General features: G+C 33.2%; 1 protein-coding gene across 1 annotated transcript in view; it reads left to right on the top strand.

The window, feature by feature from the left end:
• Positions 1-538: 538 nt before the first annotated feature.
• The window catches only part of LOC128731640 (protein embryonic gonad), a 34,983-nt gene continuing 16,069 nt past the window's right edge, over positions 539-19,452 (top strand). Inside the window, exon 1 of the mRNA XM_053824772.1 lies at positions 539-637. The gene's annotated coding sequence lies outside the window, so the exon portion shown is untranslated. The remainder of the gene's footprint in view (positions 638-19,452) is intronic.

Raw genomic sequence — 19,452 nt, 5'->3', positions numbered from 1 at the left:
TGTAAAACAGTGTGTCCGTAGTTTGTAATTTCGTTGTCCTCGGAGAAGCTTCAGAGTAAATTAGTAATTTAATACATGCACTAGGAAAGATCATAGAAAACAATTGACTACAAGCAGCTGTGTATGCATATGTTTTGTGCCTTGCCAAAAGTAAATTACAAGCATCATCAGAGAAAGAACAAGTGATTTGTACGCCAGAAAAGTGATGAACCTCTGACTCAATGTTGATGGTTAATTTATTTATTTATACATTGTTGGAAAATGTCGGCATCGCAGTGTTTTATAATGAAATACAAGTCAAATAACAACAGCGTAATTAATATACATGTAATGTAAGATTTGTGAAAGATAAATTTAAGTAACAGCTATAGGAAGATTTTAGTTTTCATTCGGCTAAGCATCATCGGTTCTTTAAACAAACAAATCGAATCGGCCAGTTTGTTTGAAAAAGTTTAGTTATGTGAAGTCTACATACATATTATAAGTCAGCAACATTGTTAGTGATAGCTTGGCTACATCTAGTGGAACAAAATACATGTTCAATGTTCAAACAAATACTGACTTTTCTACAAAAAAGTATTGTTATTCTATTTGCCCTGTGAGACAAATTGTTGTAGTATTGAAGTATGATTCAAAGGTAAGCAAAGCAAAATTTTCTTCATTACTTTGTCGTAAGTATAAATAAAATATTAAAAAAAAATACATCAACAAACAGCTAGTCTGTATTATTCGTAACACATTGTCAACATCTTCCAATGGAATGAGTCTAAAACTGACGTAACTCTTGTGAGACCTCCAGCGAAGAAATCGTGGCAATAAGTTCACCAGCATCGCCTTCTGGCAACAAGTTTTGCAGGTTGGTCATCCGGCCCATGCGCTATAAGCTTTACGAGCTTCAGTTTTTTTCTCAAATCAGGAATCAAAATGGAAACATTTTATGTATATGCTAATTACATTGCGAAAAATTTACTTGTCAGTGGTTCAAAATAATTTCTTGCTTCATTTATTACATACGTGAATTTTTCGTTTGTTGCTTAATCGATCGCGATATCTGAATTTTATTCTATTGATACGTTAGAGCAATGAATTTTGTCTTCGACAGTTGTTGAACCTGCTGTTGAATTGTTGAGATGAGACTTTAATAGTTGTTTAATCAATAATTAATGTTGAGAGAATCTACAATTGTAGAAGCAATCTTTTATAATGTTTTATATGTTTAGGATTAGCGTGTGATATTCCTACTACGGTATCCATTGTTGGGCTTTGATTAAAATTTAATGCAGAAGTGATGCCAGAAGGAAACTGCTACATGCATTTTCCATGCAGGTTAGGCAGGCAGTTTGAGTTGAATGCAGAAATCAATAAAACAAGTTTAATTATATATAGCTTCAATATGTTCCATTATGCATATATTTTAATTATTTATCTTTCGAAATATATATATATATATATATATATATATATATATATATATATATATATATATATATATGTCTATATATATATATATATATATATATATATATATATATATATATATATATATATATATATATATATATATATATATATGTATATATATATATATATATATATATATATATATATATATATGAGTGTGTGTTTTTACTCAACATTACTATGATAAATTTGTATTAAGTACAAAGTTTATAAAGATAGTTCCACACTTGCGTTGAGTGTCAAAACCTCTATAAGATTGGTACAAAAACATCTTCTCCTATAGTGAAATGCACATCCAAATCACAGCATTCCTCCAACGATCACCACCAGCCTAAGTAAATGGGAAAACATTATCTTGATCTCTTGATCACCTGCCGCTGTAAAAATAGGGTACCGCTCGCAGGGATGTATGGCCTGCAGTTCACTTTCAAAAGTCAAATTCCTCTGCGATCATCTCATACAATGAGCGCCCGAATGAGATCAAAATGTCGTGAGACGAATCCCTGCATCATTCGACGACTGAACCAAATCTCAAACTGCAGCGTATAGAACTTCGCCGTGTGACATAAACTGCAGCAAAAATTTGTATATTCTCATACATATTTATGTTTGATTACTTACAGTTTTCGAACCGCGTAGTTGATAATGGGTACGAAAATTAGTAAAAAATGAATAGTATTTTTTGGATCATAGGCATCGATATAGGGCTTATCCAGGATGCTAAGTAAACAATAATCATTTTGGTTGAAATCAGAGGTGAGAAAGAAGAATCTTTTTTTTATGCTATGCTCTAACGTGTGTTGAGAATAGAGAAAAGCGAAAGGCAAGAAAGCAAAAACTGCTAACTTTATCTTTCGCCAGTAGCTCTTTAGATGTGACAGCCAACAAATCCGTTTTCTCGATTTTTCATACACTCGTCTTGTTGGCTGAAGGACGAAGCTTGAACTACTAGAAAAGGGTAATCTTGATAGCTAACCTAAGCGAATCAGCAGGCGGTTGAATGTATTGGTCAATCTTTGGCGCTCTACACATGTTTCCAAAATGTAAATAAGAGAAAAACATATAATCTTTAGCTCATATTGTTTTACTAAAAAAGCTCCTCAAATTGCATGATTTTGTTAACGTTTTAAGGTTTATTATTTTACGTTACGTTAACGTTTTAAGGTTTATTATTATTTAGGTATTATTATTTCATATTTTTTAATGATATGAATTAAAATATGTATTTAAACGTAGCTTTGATATTTATTTTATTTGTCAATACAAGTCAATAAATAATAAATAGAATAAATTAAATCACTTATGGCTCAACTAATATTCACTTTTACAAACACTTCGGTATTGACTTGGGTTGGTATTTGTGATGTATCTGCTCTTCTCTATCTTCATATATCGCGATGAATCCATTCTATTTAATTCGATGTCATATATTTGGTTCTGTTTATTGTGATACCACAATATTACTTATTTCTGGTTTTTATCATCACGTCATTCACGTCAGCTTCCTTGCACTCTACTGCTAACGAACCTAACTCCCATACTCTCTCAGGCAAGGTAACGTCGTTTGCGTAACTGCAACTTCATATTCACAACCATATTTAAAAGAAATTCGTTTTTTCGGACTCTCCATTAAGTGGAATCCAAAAAAATATTTTCAATATATTGCCTAATTCTTTCGTATTCATTCTCTCCAACTTACTACTGCTCATACCACTTTTCCGCCTTATCAATTTTCCTAACCGGGGTTATTCCTAATATAGCTTGTTCTTTTTCGCGTACTGTTATGCGTACCCAACCAACAAATTTCTCACTAATTTTCGTACAATCCTACTTTTGACCATCATATTGATATTTTTTATCTTTCGATAACAAACCCTAAAATTAAGTTCATAATTACCAATATGCAAATTATCAATCCCTTAGTGGTCGATTTTACCCTTAGACTGCTTTGCTTCAAACAGTGCATATAATCTTAGCTAGTTAGGATTACTTTTTTGATTTATTTTTATTGCCGTCGGTAGGATGTACCAGTCATAGCCTTTAATTCATGTCGATATACTTGAGTGAATTGGTGGGTTACATGTTTGGTAGAATAGTTAATTTAAAAAATTCAATCAGTACCCAACAGAATGCAATGTTTTGTATGTTGTGCTAATGTATTGTTTTACCAGAAATGGAGTAAATAGTTGACTATATTTTTGAAGCGCTGTTTTTGTGAGAACAAAATACGAATACTTATATGATTATATTTTAAAGGCACCATGAATTTCTATCAGTATGCAATTTGGCATAATCAATTTAACAATTTGTGAATCTTTTAATGTTTTGAAAAACAATTTCATGAGGTGTGGACAATGGACAAAAGCTTTAGATTATTCAATGTTTTGTTCCGAAGAAAATTGTTTGTAATAAAAATGTGTGTACATTATTTTGTTTATGTTTTTTATGATGTGATCGTTGATCGTTATTGGGTTTCATTGAACAGTAAATGTACTGATATCTTCTTAGCGATACTATTATTAGAGCAGACTTTTTTAAAATGTATCATATTGACATAGATCAGACATGTTTTAAAGATAGTAGCTGGTAATTTTTTTTTGTTTATTCGGTTAGTTTTTAGGAATTATTAATAGTAGAAATTTATATGCTCACGATTCAACTTACTGAATTATTGTTAAGCCACCATAAGGATTACCTTACTGACTGAAATTATCCAATACGGCTCGTGCATTATTGTATCATTGTTTTCTTTTGTTTTTCCTTTTGCAGCGAAATATAGCGCTTCATCATGTTTGCGATTTATTTTGTTGCTATACATGGCGAGGCGGAATTCTTCAACCAAGATAATTCATATAGGTCCAAGCGCCCATATGAGCAAACAGATCAGAGAAAAATGCGCATGAAAGAAAACTTATTCTCGTAAGATGATATGTATTCATTCAAAAAGCAAAACATGACTTCTGTTTATGATAATTTGCTCATCGAACATATCCTCATTGCCTTGCATGAAGTGGCAGTAGCAAACATTGCGCTTAAAAGAGAGCATTTTCAAAACAAAAAAAAAACTTTGTTATGAGCGGATTTCGATCGTGTTCGAGCGATGACAACGTTCGAGTCACAGATGCGCCTGTTAGCGGCGAAATGGTTTACCATCTCGATCGAAGGACTAGCCATTTCGCATGCATGCCATTATATCAATGTGAGCCGTGCACTACAATTTTTAAAATGTGTTAGGCTATTATAAGATCACGTGAAGGGTGAATTAGCCAAATTTATATAAACCAGCACCACCGTTAACATCGTAACATAACATGGCAACGAGACAAGCATACTGTTATCATTTGCTTGTTTAGTTTGCTCAAAGCTCGCATTATGCGGTATTTTATGGTAATCGTGAATTTTATATGTTTTTTGTTTTTTTCATATACGTCTAACATATCTTTTATAGATCAATCCAATTAGAAGTGTGTTAATGTTAGATTTATAGAAAAAACAAATAATTCATAATTCAGCTTTTGAGCTAAGTGTATAACCATTCAATAGTTTTTTTTATCGCGATATACTAGAGCGAAAAATATGAAGCAGTGATTCAGGAAATTATGTTATAGTTAAAAATCATAAAGAATTGTTATTTAGCTTCTAATCAAGATCACTCATATATCGTCATATTCATGTCATTATACAAGTTAAGATGAATCTTACAATTTTGGTATGTTTTTTCTTCTGGACGTATTAATGTCAGTTCATGAATTATGTGAGTGTAATTTTATACTCGGGGCGTCAGCTGGTAACGGCAAGGTGCAAATTTAGCAAGGATTACCGGAATTCATACTTTCAACAATCCACGCTTCTGTACGAGCTTGTTTCGTCTTTCATCGACACTAACGAGCTGTGAGTGTCGACTGTTGTGACATCTTAATAATAGACTAATGCCATCAATTTCATGCATCAATATTTGCCCACACTTGTGCGCCTCTTTGTTGGGTACGAAGATCTTTCTCTTCCCGGTTTCTCAGCAAAAACAACACATTTACCATTGCGTCGCAATTTGAAGTAACCCAAAATCCGACGTCCAGATAAACTGAGCTAGGTTTTTGGTATTTTGCAAGATATTATGTCTTACGCGTCGTTTTTCCTGGTGCCACCATTAAAGGTACCAGCTACAAATCAACATTGGTGGTGCCTGCGCGTGCTGTAGATGATATTGAATGAGTTCGTGATGTTTTCCGTGAATACAAGCGATTGTTAAAGAGAGTTTTAGTTCGGTTTGTACGTGAAAAATGACTCAGATGGTTCAGTGGCAAATAGCACAAGATAGACAGTCATCGACGTCAACGTTGTCCTCTACGCCAAATCATATTCGACAAATCATATTCAATTTCATTCAAGTTTATATTACGTTTTTTTCGTCCATTAAATTTTGTTGCATAATTTGTAGAATTAAATATTTCCGTTTCCATATTTTTGTTCAGCTGGTAGATCAAATATTGAACGTTTAGCTTAGTAAGTTAAGCAATATATTTGACCCATTGCACATTATTCGCATTTTATACTATTTAAATATATTCAAAGTAAAGCAGTGCAATTCATTTAACTATGGAAAACAAATTGTAAAAATTTTGATCTGAATTAAGAGATATTTAGCATTTAAATTTCAATAGATTTGGTACACGTTTGGGAAACGATAGACAATAACAGCATGAGAAAATCCAGTTGAAGTTACATAATGTGATTTGATTGAAAGTATAAGGTACAGCAGTCATTTAAGAATTCTTCACAAAGCGTAATGTGTAAATAAAGCAACTGCCCTGTACACTATCTCGACCACCACCGTAATATTGATCACAATTGATCACCTCAATTGGATTCCATTTGGAGATTTACAGTAACAACAAGACTGCTATTTTGTCAATTTTTGTCAAATAGCAATTTAAAATTGCCAAAGAGAAGAATTTGGACGAATTTTTGCATGAAATTAATTTTGCATTAATTTAAGAATTTTCTGATAGCTTCCTTGTATTGAATGCATCTCCTTATCGAAGTGACAAATTTGTATTTTGCATATCAAATTTATCAAATCTGATTAAAATTATTCCGCGTAACGGCACAAACGTTGACGTACTCTGCAACATACAAACAGGTTGGCACAGCAGCACTGCACACAGTTTGGCGACTAACAATAAAAAATACTAATCAAAAACGTTTTCGAAGTTTTTGTGTGGTATGGTTTGGTTGTCCAAGGTAGAAGGTATATTTTTAATTATAAGCCTGATTTATGGATTTCAATGAAAAATGATGTCACGTGCTGTTCGTTCAACGTCTCGCTCGGTTTTCGGATATATCATCACACATGAAAGGATAACCTCACATAGCAAAAGGTTCATAACAAAAGACGATGCAGTTTTACCATAAAAAGGTCTTTGAACATCAGAAACTGAATCGGGGAAAACCGGAGGATTGTTGCAAATAGGTCTTCAAATGGGTTGCAGTACTTTGTTGGAATAGGGATATTGAGATGGTATAGAGTTATCCTAATCTTTTCTGAAAGTGATTAATGAATATGATATATAATACAACGTGAATTTCTATCGCTGAGAGGCATGGCTGGGATTAATATCAGACATTTCTGTATACCAGTTAGTTATACCTGATTTTGTTACCTATTATACACTTTCCTTTCAATTCTGATACACAAAAATAGCTTTTGTTTATTTTGCATAAAAAATGGATAATATATTTGCAAAATGTTCGAACACACCCTTGATCCACAGTAATGAACTGAACTGGTCCGTTGTGATGACCCATGCACAAGGATTGTGCATGCTCGATAACAACCTGTGTTTTTTTACCTGAAATTTATACCTCCACCGCATCTACATGCTCTCACCAAACATCTTCCAACGACTGCAAATTCCTGTTAAAGGAAGGTGGTCATCTTCAGGCATTTCCAAACTGCTCATCTTATGGTCGAAAGTGCGGCCCTGTCACGAAAGCTGATCATTATTTAACTGTTTTTTTTTTATGTTTGTGCCAACCGGATTCAGATTGACCAGTTCCAGCGCACGTACATTATCTACAAAATCATCGAAAGTTCCTTCCATATCGAGACTGCAGAATGCGCGATCTTAAAATGTCTTCCAATTTACCGAATTTCGTGTCGAAAAAAATTGAAATTAATTAATTATGAGCATAAAATCAACAAATTGATTTTAAATTACTCAACAAGCGATATGGCATGTTCTCTTCGATTTTAACGGATTCCTACGCAGTGGGCGGTGATGTAAAAGTCGTTGAGATGATGGAATGGAGTTTGTGTTGAGTATTTTGATCAATATCAAACTATTTTAAAACCGTAATTATTTTCATAATTTAAAGGTAAAAAAATATAACAAAACTCAATCCAACATGCAAATGAAGAGGAAAATAAAACTTAAACGTTTAAAATTGGACATTGGATGTTACATATTTTCATGTCATTTGAAAATGTGCAATAAGCTTCATCTAACAATAAAATTGCATGCTGTAATATCCTTATGAGAAATACATTTATAAAGAAATTATTTCTTCCCGAAAGGCTTCAAATACTCTATGCGCTTCGATTATAAGAGAATTGAAAAGTATTGTATAACGTTTGTATTGTTATAATACTTTCTAAAGTCTAATACTAGCCGATAAAATTGTACGTTACATGGAAATAGACAAAAGTCCGTTGTAGCCTGAAATTTGAAAATTTTTCAATTCGAACTAGTCATCATATAGCTGACATAAAACAATGTGACAACGCTCATTTGGTTCATGGATGGACGAGCTCACTAACATCACTGATACTGACGATGATCAGCGGTTCTGAACTGTGGTTTATAGTAGAGGATGGCACAGACAGAGAAATAAAGGTTGTAGAAGGTCGTTTTTCATCACGTGGAGATGAATGATGCCAACCAAAATAAGTCTTAATACGATCAGTTTACGAGATCGTACTGCCTGTGTTGACTCAGTTTTAAGTGTACGATCATTTCGATTAAATGATATTAATTTTTGTCTTACAAGATTAATGATGCAAAGGTTTCTCAAATGCTCGTATTCAAACATTCGAAATGTTTTCAAAATAACGCGATTGTTAAGTAGACTCCTAAACAAATTATTTGTTCAATATGTGAAATTTAATATATTTATGTATTTATTCGGTCCCCTCCAATGTATATTTATATATATTTATATATATATATATATATATATATATATATATATATATATATATATATATATATATATATATATATATATATATATATATATATATATATATATATATATATATATATATATATATATATATATATATATATATATATATATATATATATATATAATATATAGATATATATATATATAAATATATAGATATATATATATATATATATATATATATATATATATATAGATATATATATATATATATATATATATATATATATATATATATATATATATATATATACATATATATAATATTTATGTATAGACAATTCGGATTTTACCAGAATATAAGTGATTGATATATTCAAAACATTTTCGTGCGTCACCCTGGAACTCAGAAAATAATTAAGTAATTGGTATTTGTGCAACAGGGAATTGAACTTAAAAGGAATGTTATTGTATAGATTTAAATACGTATTAGGCGTATTTCTATGGAACAGGTCATAGATAAAACTCTCACACAACTATTGATGTTTTAACATGTTTGCAATCTGAGATATTTGTTCCAATTTTTTCTTCTACTCAAAAACTGTGGGTTTCCCATCATTATCCATTCATAGCTGTCTGCTCATCTGTTCCAAGCATGACATATCATCATACGATTGCATCGAACTATGGCTATTGAAATGTCTCTTGCTATAAATGACAACGCATGCACCGGGGACCATCACGGGGCCCATTAATTTCCTTTTTGTGTTTAATATGAATTCGTAGGCTTATGAGAGAGCCTGCTATCAGAGTTACAACGGAAAGGTTCTCTGTTTAAGCTTATAGTTTTGAAATTGATATAAATCATCATTCGCAGTAGTTTAACAGTCTTAAACATGTTGGTGACTGCATCCGTGTTGTATGAAATCGCTTGTGTACACTAAATGCATACGCAATTCTCAAACACACTCGTACGCCTATACACCTTTGCCATAGTACACTTTAAGATTTGCACGGAGGGCACATCAATAGATAAAGCTTCCATTCATCATTTTTCTAAAAGTAAACCAATCAAGTTGAATTCAACGATTGAAATTACTTTTATTATCTCTCGACCAGATGGAATATTCATGCTGAGAACTGCATCTCATCTTGGCAGCGTTATAGACATTGGTTGAAGCAGGAACTTCACTCGTTCCAATGACAGATCAGTGATTCGCTTCATTCGATGTTATAGAGTTGTCGATGTTTCAGTTGAAATGAATTAATTACAGATCAAACATTACACGCTCCTCGATCGGTCAAGGCATGGCGTACAAGCATAGTATAGAGTATTACCCTGTTGAACGTTCATGTTGCAATAGAGTAAGAGAATCTGTGGGAAAGTATGTTCCACAAAACCGAAGAAGCTCAACAGGCTTTTGATAATGGTGGGTATAGACTGGACTACCTGCTACCAAGGGCGAAGGAATAAAGCATGTCGAATTATTTTGAGTGATTTATTGCTGTTTGAGGACGGGCTGTCGTTTTCAGAGTAACTTTTTTCATCTCTAATTCAATATTGCATGGGAAGATGTTATGTATATCATTGAAAAAATCAAATACACGTTGGTAGAATCGTTTAACCTAAAAAAAACTGAGGGAACCCTTCCATCGTCCCTATTTTTTTGTTTTATTTATTCATTTTATTCCAGGTATTGTCACCGTTAAAAGACAAAAGAAAGCAAGATTTTTTGCTATGGGTTCTCTCGTATAATGGTAAACATGTTTACTTTTCTTACACGCATTCAGTACTTTAGGACCAAAGGTAAAAATCGTGCATATCATAAAGGCAACCGTTAGTTTTGGAGTGAGGTATAAGGTATAAGATCATTTGCATGAACTATTTTGAAGTCATGCTCCTGAAGCATCATCATAAAAAATAAAGATAAAGAAATCTAAATTATAGTTGAACTTGGAAACAGAGCAAAACATTGTGTCAAGGGTTGTTTTAGAAAACAGGGCTAGTTAATTGAAGCATTACAATTGCATGAATCTAACCAAATCCAAAAACAGGATGGCTTATGGATTTGGATGATATATTGCAGGAATCTAACCAAATACATAAACAGTAAAAGTTAACGTACAAGAAATATGATAAGATGGAAAAATGCTTGATTGTATGTTCTCATTGAATACAAAATATTTGCTTGTTTTTTCCTGTGCTTATATATCTGAAAATATTTTTAACCTTTTGTAATTTATTACCTTCCAAATTTTCGTTGGATTTAGCAATCTAATCCATAAAGGTATATTATGCATAAATTTTGTTTTTTAATAAAACAAAATATATTGAAGCTGAATATGAAATGAACGAAATAGTTTAGATCCTATTATTAAATACACCTTTATATATTTCTATGAAAACATATATTGTTTGCTGAAAACGCAGTTTTAAGTTTTAAAATATTATTACCTGACTACTATTTAACAGTGGTTTAATTGCTTTTAGATAAAAGATTACATAACATTAGAACAAATTACCAGGCAACTATTAGCTAAATTTGAATTTTGTTGTGTTGCTTACAAATCGAACACCTAACATTTGGTTCACTTGCTGTTTAACCTATTCAGAACTTTAAATTTCTGACATTGATCGACTACTCTACTTGAAAGCAAAATGTATGTTATTGAAGTTTGATATTTAAAAAATAAAAGATGTACAATCTTGAAGTCAGACTTTATTTTTCACATTAAAGATGTTCGTCTGTACTCAGCATGTTAAAATTCGTTAGTGTGTATTTATTTAGCAAATTGTTTCAAGTAATGTTCATACACTTGGAACCCTAATAACATACATCCGATGGATTGAATATATTACCGATGAGTCTCCAATCTCGCATAACTTAATGACATCTATGTTGAGTATATGCATAAGGCATGCAGTAAAATTTGTATATGATGCATCCAGTCGGCGAACAACAAAAGGTGCTTCTACCACCCCAAAGGGCAATTATGACACATATGCGTACAAACTACACGCAAGACAATTATAATTTAAGTCCAGTGCCCTATGTAACTTCAAACGTAGCCCTCCGTAGCAGAAGGTTCGAAATGCATTTTCTATGTTTTCTCCATGCTTTCAGGAGATTTCAAGTAGCGTGTTCTGTTTGCACTGTGGCGGTTGCTTTCAACCACAGCCGCATCCGCCGCCTGACCATTAAATATCGCCATAGGATGGTTTCGTCTGCCATCTTACTGATGGTGACGACAAATTCCTGCCAAGTTGAACTAGCCACTGATCTAAGAGCGATACACACTCGATTTAAGAGCGGCTTCATCCGGAAATTACCGACACTAGATGGACGATAGAAGCATTATGTGTGCCCTCTTCTGCCAATTCCAACTAAAAAAGCGGCTTTTGAGGAACAAACCACAATCTTCAATTAAGAGAATGCGGCAATTATAGAGAACTCTATAGAAAGCGCTTCATTGCGGGAACTATGGTCTCGTGACAGTTTGTGGGTCACTGCGGAGTTTGAGCGTTCAAGCAAACCTGCCAACTATACTCACCATAAACCAGCTATGATCGCATACTTTGTGTACCATCTGAGCCTACCGAAAACAATAGTAAATAGCGATCGCATGGTACTGCTTAGCTTGTTCAATTAATTTCATTTTCATTGTAGCACAAGACCTTTTTTCACACATGTTACAAAGGGCTGTTCTCTAGAATCTATATATTTTTTGAGCTTGACTAGAGGGCGTTATGCATGCTTCAACAATGTTAACTGCTGAGGTCTGGCGTAATAGATACAAATAGTAAAGATCCAATAATTAAATTTATAAGGGTGGATACGTAAACGACCAAAATAATTCTGATGTTAGTCATATTCGAAAAAAATACTAAAAAAATTGGTTTGATATTGGTATTGGTATTGGTATTGGTTAAAATTGGTATTGAAACTAATGTTTTTTTTTGTTCTGGTACTATATTGGTACATGATACATCACATTTTGTTGGGATAAAAATTATAATGTACAAAAATATTAAGCTTATGGTGAAATGCTTTTCAACTCAGTATAGTGAAGGTTAAATGACTGGATGAGGTGCACCTGCAAGAAACTAAGAATGTTGAACTCTTTGTTCAAGGTGAGTTTGTTCCCTTCCTCATTCGTTTTCCATTTTGCCCATCACTCAGTCAGTAGACTGGCTCCATTAATGTTAAACGGATAATCTCATTCCATTTGCCAACCTGTACTGAGCAAGCGCAGTCACAGTTTTATAGCCGACGTCGAGTGGTAGGATTTATGGTTGTCAACTTGGCGACTCTTCTGCTTGCTTATTGCACGGAACTATAAAACAATGCCCATTTACGCTCCAAGTTGCTCCAAACATTTGCGTGAACGTATAATTTCATTAGTGCCATGTGTCACTTTTAGCGCGCTAATAAAATGCTTGAGCTTTAAAATGCACTTCTCTGTGTTGTGTGATTTTGTAAAAGCACCGCGTTAATGGGAAGCCTGATGAATATTTTGTTTAACTTTTCGAAAGTCTTTAGTTTTGTATGGTAAATATGGCTCAGTTGTGTATGAATTGAATTATAACTACTTTTTATACTATTCATTACTCTGTATCATGCAGTCATACTATCATACTAATTGTTGTATATTTACCTATTATTAATAATTTTACAAAATACTATTTAATACGAATCCGTTGTATTTTTTTGTTGTTTTTAATCGATCAATTATAATTGTGTAGTTTTTTTTAAATACATGTATTTCAATATACCATTTCTTCAAAATTGATACGTTTTGTTGAATATTGATATTGATAAGTGCGTGATGGTCTAATATAGAAATAGATAGTCGATAGTCGATAGTTGTTGAGTTCAGATCATAATATGAACACCATAATTTGTTTCGCGCATTATGTTTTGGGGGTCAAAAAACATAATAAAATATTCATCATCATCATTCGACGCTTTGATACACGGATTAATGATAGATTAAGCTAACCTATAAGCGCACGAAACCATTTGCTGGCAGTGGTGGTTTAATAAAACGTAGCTTTAGATTTTGTAGAATTATACCGCATCAAAAGAAAAGCAGACATTTTTGATATCGGCAAATGATTTAAATGGTTCCTGTCCACAAACGCATTTATTGGAATTTATTAGCTAACATCGTATTTGACGTTATAACAAAACTTAATAATAATAAGTATTGAAATGGTTTCCTTTTTATGGCCTCCTTTTTATTTATTTATATGCACAGGGTTTTACTCAATAGCCTTCTTCATGCGGTTCATAGTGTTGATGAAAAACCACAACTAAATTATGCGGCACACGTGACAAGTGTGATTCTGCGTTGATAGAGTAGAAAATCAAGTTTAAGCTAGAGCGAAAAATAACCGTGGATAAATAAGTATTTTTTTTTCTTGAAGCCTTTCTTGAAGTTGCATTAGAGCAAGGCAACAAAATCGAGATGAATTATCTTCTCTCGAAGGTGTTTGATCATGTCTTGTTTCCCAGTTGTAAGCGTCATCTACAAAAACTTTCCAAAATAGTAGCCGGTTGTGCGGGCTAGATCGCAATGCCAAAAACTGTCATAACTACAAGATGTTTTTCAATGAAGATTATTTAAAGTTGTGAAAATTGCCATGCTTGATTATTAACGAGCAAAGCTATATTTTAGCTACCATCCCAATGTACTCTTTCTGTAACGCCCACAGGGTAAAAGCTAAAAAAAGTTAGCCGAAAATAATTTAAATAATTTTATCTCACTCCCATCAGTCATGTACGACCGTTGTGTTCCAAGTGAAAATGGACTTGTGTCCTGGGCTTTGCATATAAGGGGCAGGTCTCGCTGACGTTTTGGTACACCAACAGACTGATACTGTATGTTGATGGAGTACTCGCATAGCTCAATCTTCGCATGACAGTCAGGAATCTCAAGTGATTCCGCTTAATTTACCTGTAAACGCTACGGATGTTCAAGCGTATTTGTGTTTCTTTCTCGAGAAACGGCTCAGCACCCGTGCGTTACATGTGCCGAAAATAAAGTACTCGTCCGACAAGAGCTGAAGATGATCAGCAATGACTGCCGGTTGCCTTTTAAAACGGTCAAAACCATGGAGAAATCTGGGATGCTCCAGACAAAAAAGGAGCACGTCCTTACATAAGTTACGCTTAATCTGGGTCAATTCATCAACGATTTCGAGAAAGCCAATGTACAGTGTCGATCAGATATGCTTTGGTTCACCTTGAGCAGAAACGGAATAAGATGAACTGTTAAATCAAGCAGAAAAGCTTGTATGTTTCCATCAAAGTTTATTCAGGTTTCTATAAAGCGCATGCTTCTCAAATGGTGATGGATATAGTGTGACAATTATAATCTAAAACTTCTCTGGGGAACAGTGCTGCGCATGTTGTTTATAGTCAAGATTGTATTTTTACAACGCCGCAGTTGCGAAAATAAAAGCAATACTATATGTATAACTATATGTATAACTAAAAGCAATACTATATGTTTAAAGTATAGGAGGGAATGACCGAGTGCTTCAAGAAAATCATCACAAGAAGCAATACGAACCTGCAAGCGTCTTCGTACGACACGGTGTGTGCTACGACCCACGCAGGGTTATTTCAATGGCATTTATATGTGAACGAAAAACAACAAAGGCGTCAACCAATTAATGTTTGCAACCTACTGACTCACTGATGATCTTAACACTGGTAAAAAAATCGGTAGTGATTTCTTACCTTCGTTTTCGGGTTGATAAAACTCGTCATAGCTGTCCTCATACAACAGCATCTTAAAAAACTATTTGAATATGTATATTTAATAAACATTTATATTGTTATTTATTATGGTAACTTCTGCCAGACGAGATTCAGAAAATTTCTTAGAGTTTTTTGACGTATTTGTTACAAAAATTTCGAATATAAGGTGATTAGATATGTGCCTATGGTCGCGCTCCAATGTGGTTTTTACTGAATCAATTTGTACCAAACTTGGTACATAGGTGTATGATGGTCTCTTTTTTAGGGATTTGATTTTTTTAGAACCCCTCAAAAGGGGGGCTCCAATTCAACTCCAATTCGCGAATATTTAATTAAAAATACAAATGATGCCCGATTTGGTTGAAATTTGGTACATTTGGTACATTTGATTTTTTATTACTATAAACTAATACTGGTAAAATTTCAACCTTCTCATTGAACAACAAAGGGGGGCTCCCATACAACCCCCTTCCCAAAAGTGAACATTATTCGCTTAAAATTGTAGACGATGTTCAATTTGGCTGAAAGTTCATCAGTCAGTTTGGCTGAAAGTCATTACTTAAAACTAATACTGGTGAAATTTCAGACTCCTGAATGAAGAACAAAGGGGGGCTCCCATACAAGCTCCCCCCCCCCCCCCCCCCATAAGAGATAATCGCTTTAAATTATAAATGGAGTCCAGTTTTTCTGAAATTTGGCAAACATGTTCATTTGGACATTTGGCCCAAGTATTCAAAGCTTCATCCACTCCGCGAGGTAAAAAGGGGAGCTCCCATACAACCCCTCATGCAGGAGGGGTGGGGAGTGCCTAACAAACCTTTGATAATTACTAAAAAGTACAAAGAACCATCGATTTGATTGAAATTTGTGATGTATGAATCTTTTTCATTTCTTTAAAAGAATCTGAAATGTCAGCTACTCCGGTGGGGAAGAAAGGGAAGCTCACATACAACCGTCCATTAAAAATCTATACTACTCACCTAAGAATATATAACACAGATCTGGCCGAAATTTAGCACACATGCTTTTCTATATTTTGCAGAAGAATCAAATATTTTGGCTACACCGGTCCAATAAAGGAGGGCTTCCATACAGCCACCCGTCGAAAAGTCTATAATATTCGTTTATTTGAATATTGCGAATGCGTTTCTTAAAACTCTCTATACAATATGTGGTGAAGTATAAGTTTCCCGGTTTGGTATATCTGTTCGTCATAACATATTCTGTTCGGAGTACAAACGTCGCAGAAATCAACTCCAATTTTATCACCTAACACAATGAGTTTCAAAATTTTAGTTCTACAAGCGAGGATCAAATAGTTGTCACTCCCCATTCATCAAACATCGAAAAATTATTGAAAAAAAAATATGGCCAACAATTTGATTGAAACATGGCAGAAATGCTTCTTATTATTCATAGTGTGGCAAAGATTCATGTGAGCATGTGCAAAACTCATGGGGGTGACCAAAGAACCTTCTGTCTGTATCAACAAAAAAATTATACGGTCATAGCAGTAAAGCTCGGTCCGGATGAATTTAGATGAGGATGATTCTTCTTACACAAAATTTTGAAAATAAAAGCTTTTCCTATTAGAGTATTGGAAAATATAGTTAAGCAATCCAATCATGTCTGATTTTAATGACATGAGGCAAAATTTAAAAAAGTGCGGTTTTAAACAAATTTGTGGCAGGGTATACAACACCTATTTGGAATATTGAAAAAAAAAATGGTCGAACAAATATCGCCTAATCTTACTACAACTTTACATGTACGCCGTAACACAGTATATGCAAGAAGTAGCAAAGTATCAGATTCTCCAATATGGAAATGAGGGGATGCAACCCTAATTTAATAATGTTCAAATATTGCTCAGCGATACAAATGTTTTTTGTTTATTCTTTTTAACGAGTGACTTTTACATTATGGACGGGAAAGGAATTGCTGTTTCCATAATAAAAAAATTCACAAAAAATGCAAAGACATCAAAAAACAGTTCAGTTTCCTGCATCTTGTCTCTCTTCTACCATTTATTTAGTCGCTAAACTGCGCTTAGAAACTCAACTCATTCTCTTCCCATGCATGTTAAAATTTAAAAGTTTGAATTTTTTTCCATGTATAAATATTAATAACGCTATGCCCTTATTCAGTAAGATCCAATTTTCATTTGTGTTGAGTTGCGTTGGAAATGTGGTTGGTGTAATAAATTTAAATATGGATTTCAGAGCGTAATGATTACGAACTCGGAATGGCGTTTTGAAAGGGAACAGCGATATAGATAAAATATAAAGGAAAATGGAAAATTGTGACGAAATAAGGATACGAGATAGAAAAATAGAAAGATTTTGAACGTCATACATGCTCAAGATGTTACAGCATGCTACTTTTCCTCATTGCTATGTAAATAAATTGATATGACGGGTCCAAGAAAAATGATAGTGGATAAAAACGGATTTTCGAAAGAAAAAGTGGAAAACACTAGGCATAAAAAATAGGTTTTATTAATTTGATGACGTGGAAGAGTCACAAGATTAAGTACAAAATTTTTAGTAAAAACGGCTTGATCATACGAAACAAAGATTAAGAAGAGAAATGGTAGTTGTGAAACAACAAGAAAAGAAAGGATTTGATAAAAATTTCTTTCCTTGATAGCTAAGATGGTTAGAAGGTTAGATTTGATTAAAAAGGAGTGCATGATATTTATGTATAGGTATACCCAATTGTATAAGATGTGTCAACAGCAACAGCCAAAGGTGAACTAAATGACATAGAAAACATTCAAAGACGAAGCTAGAAATCACGTATATAGAATGAATACAACTAAATAAGCAAAAAAAAATTTACACATCAAAAATTGAATTACACAAGCATACGTAAAAATGCTCCTTTATGTTGTCTTAAACTACGTGGACCCGAATAAAATAGGGTTTATCAGCTAGTAATATAATATTTTATATTAAATGAATGGTACATCATAGCATTTTATTGAATTTTTTATTTTGTTAGTGCCCATTGGCATGTGACATACTTAACGGTGGTGTGTGAAATTCTTCTTTCTTATTATCGATTAGGATATTTAGTAGGCTTTGGGCTAAATGAAAACTTCAACGTTGATATCTATAGGGAACTACAGGATAAACAAGATAGGTGACGAACCAATCAATTATAACGACATGGTCGAAGTTAAGCTGCTCGAAACAACCTCGAAAGATTTCAATCACTTTGAATTAAATTTACAACTTCTTTGATTTGGTATTTTGTGTGACTGGCAACTATTTACTTTGTTTTAATGAGTTTTAGTTTGTGAGGAAGAAATGTTACCAGCTCATAGATAGCTTTTAAAATCCAGCTAAAGTCTGAAATAACTTTTGAGCAGTGCTTTTGATCGGCATCGCAAGGCTTAAGTTATCGCTCGTGAATAATGAACATACCATTAAATATCTATAACAGCAACCAGCTTTTTCGGTGAGAGCTATATTTGATACAATTTATTTACTGCTCTGAATGTCTTCGCTGATTGGAACAAATTGGTATCATTTACAAAAGCGTCGACCATTGATTTGGTCAATTTTTGCACTTATGTTAGCTCATCTTGGGAATACCACTTTAGTATAGGCTGGTGTAGCACGTACGGAATTGACAAATTTCAAGGCGACGAATACGAACGGAGTCAACTTATGAAGAGTGCAAATTATTGAATTTTAAGTGAACGCCATATTTCTTCATTTACATTGTAATTGTATGCAAATTCGTTGATGACCGAATAACACGTCCTACTCCCTGGACGTCTTCTCAATGCAACTATAAGGAATATTACTTAAAAGATAAAATAAGATTCGAATAGTAGCTGTAAAGATACAACTGAGAATAGCGGTCAATCTGCTAAAAATTTGAGCCTAATAATAAAAATAATAAAAAAAACATAAATAATATCGAAAATTAATAATTAATAATTAAATCGAATATAAGTTAATGTTTATTCCATCAAATAATTAAATATATATGTTCATAAAATATATATATAATATATATATATATATAT

This window comes from Anopheles nili, chromosome 2, assembly GCF_943737925.1.
Source record: "Anopheles nili chromosome 2, idAnoNiliSN_F5_01, whole genome shotgun sequence".
Taxonomy (NCBI): Eukaryota; Metazoa; Arthropoda; class Insecta; order Diptera; family Culicidae; genus Anopheles; species Anopheles nili.
Note: the sequence above shows the minus strand (reverse complement) of the source record. Positions and strands in the feature narration are given on the sequence as shown.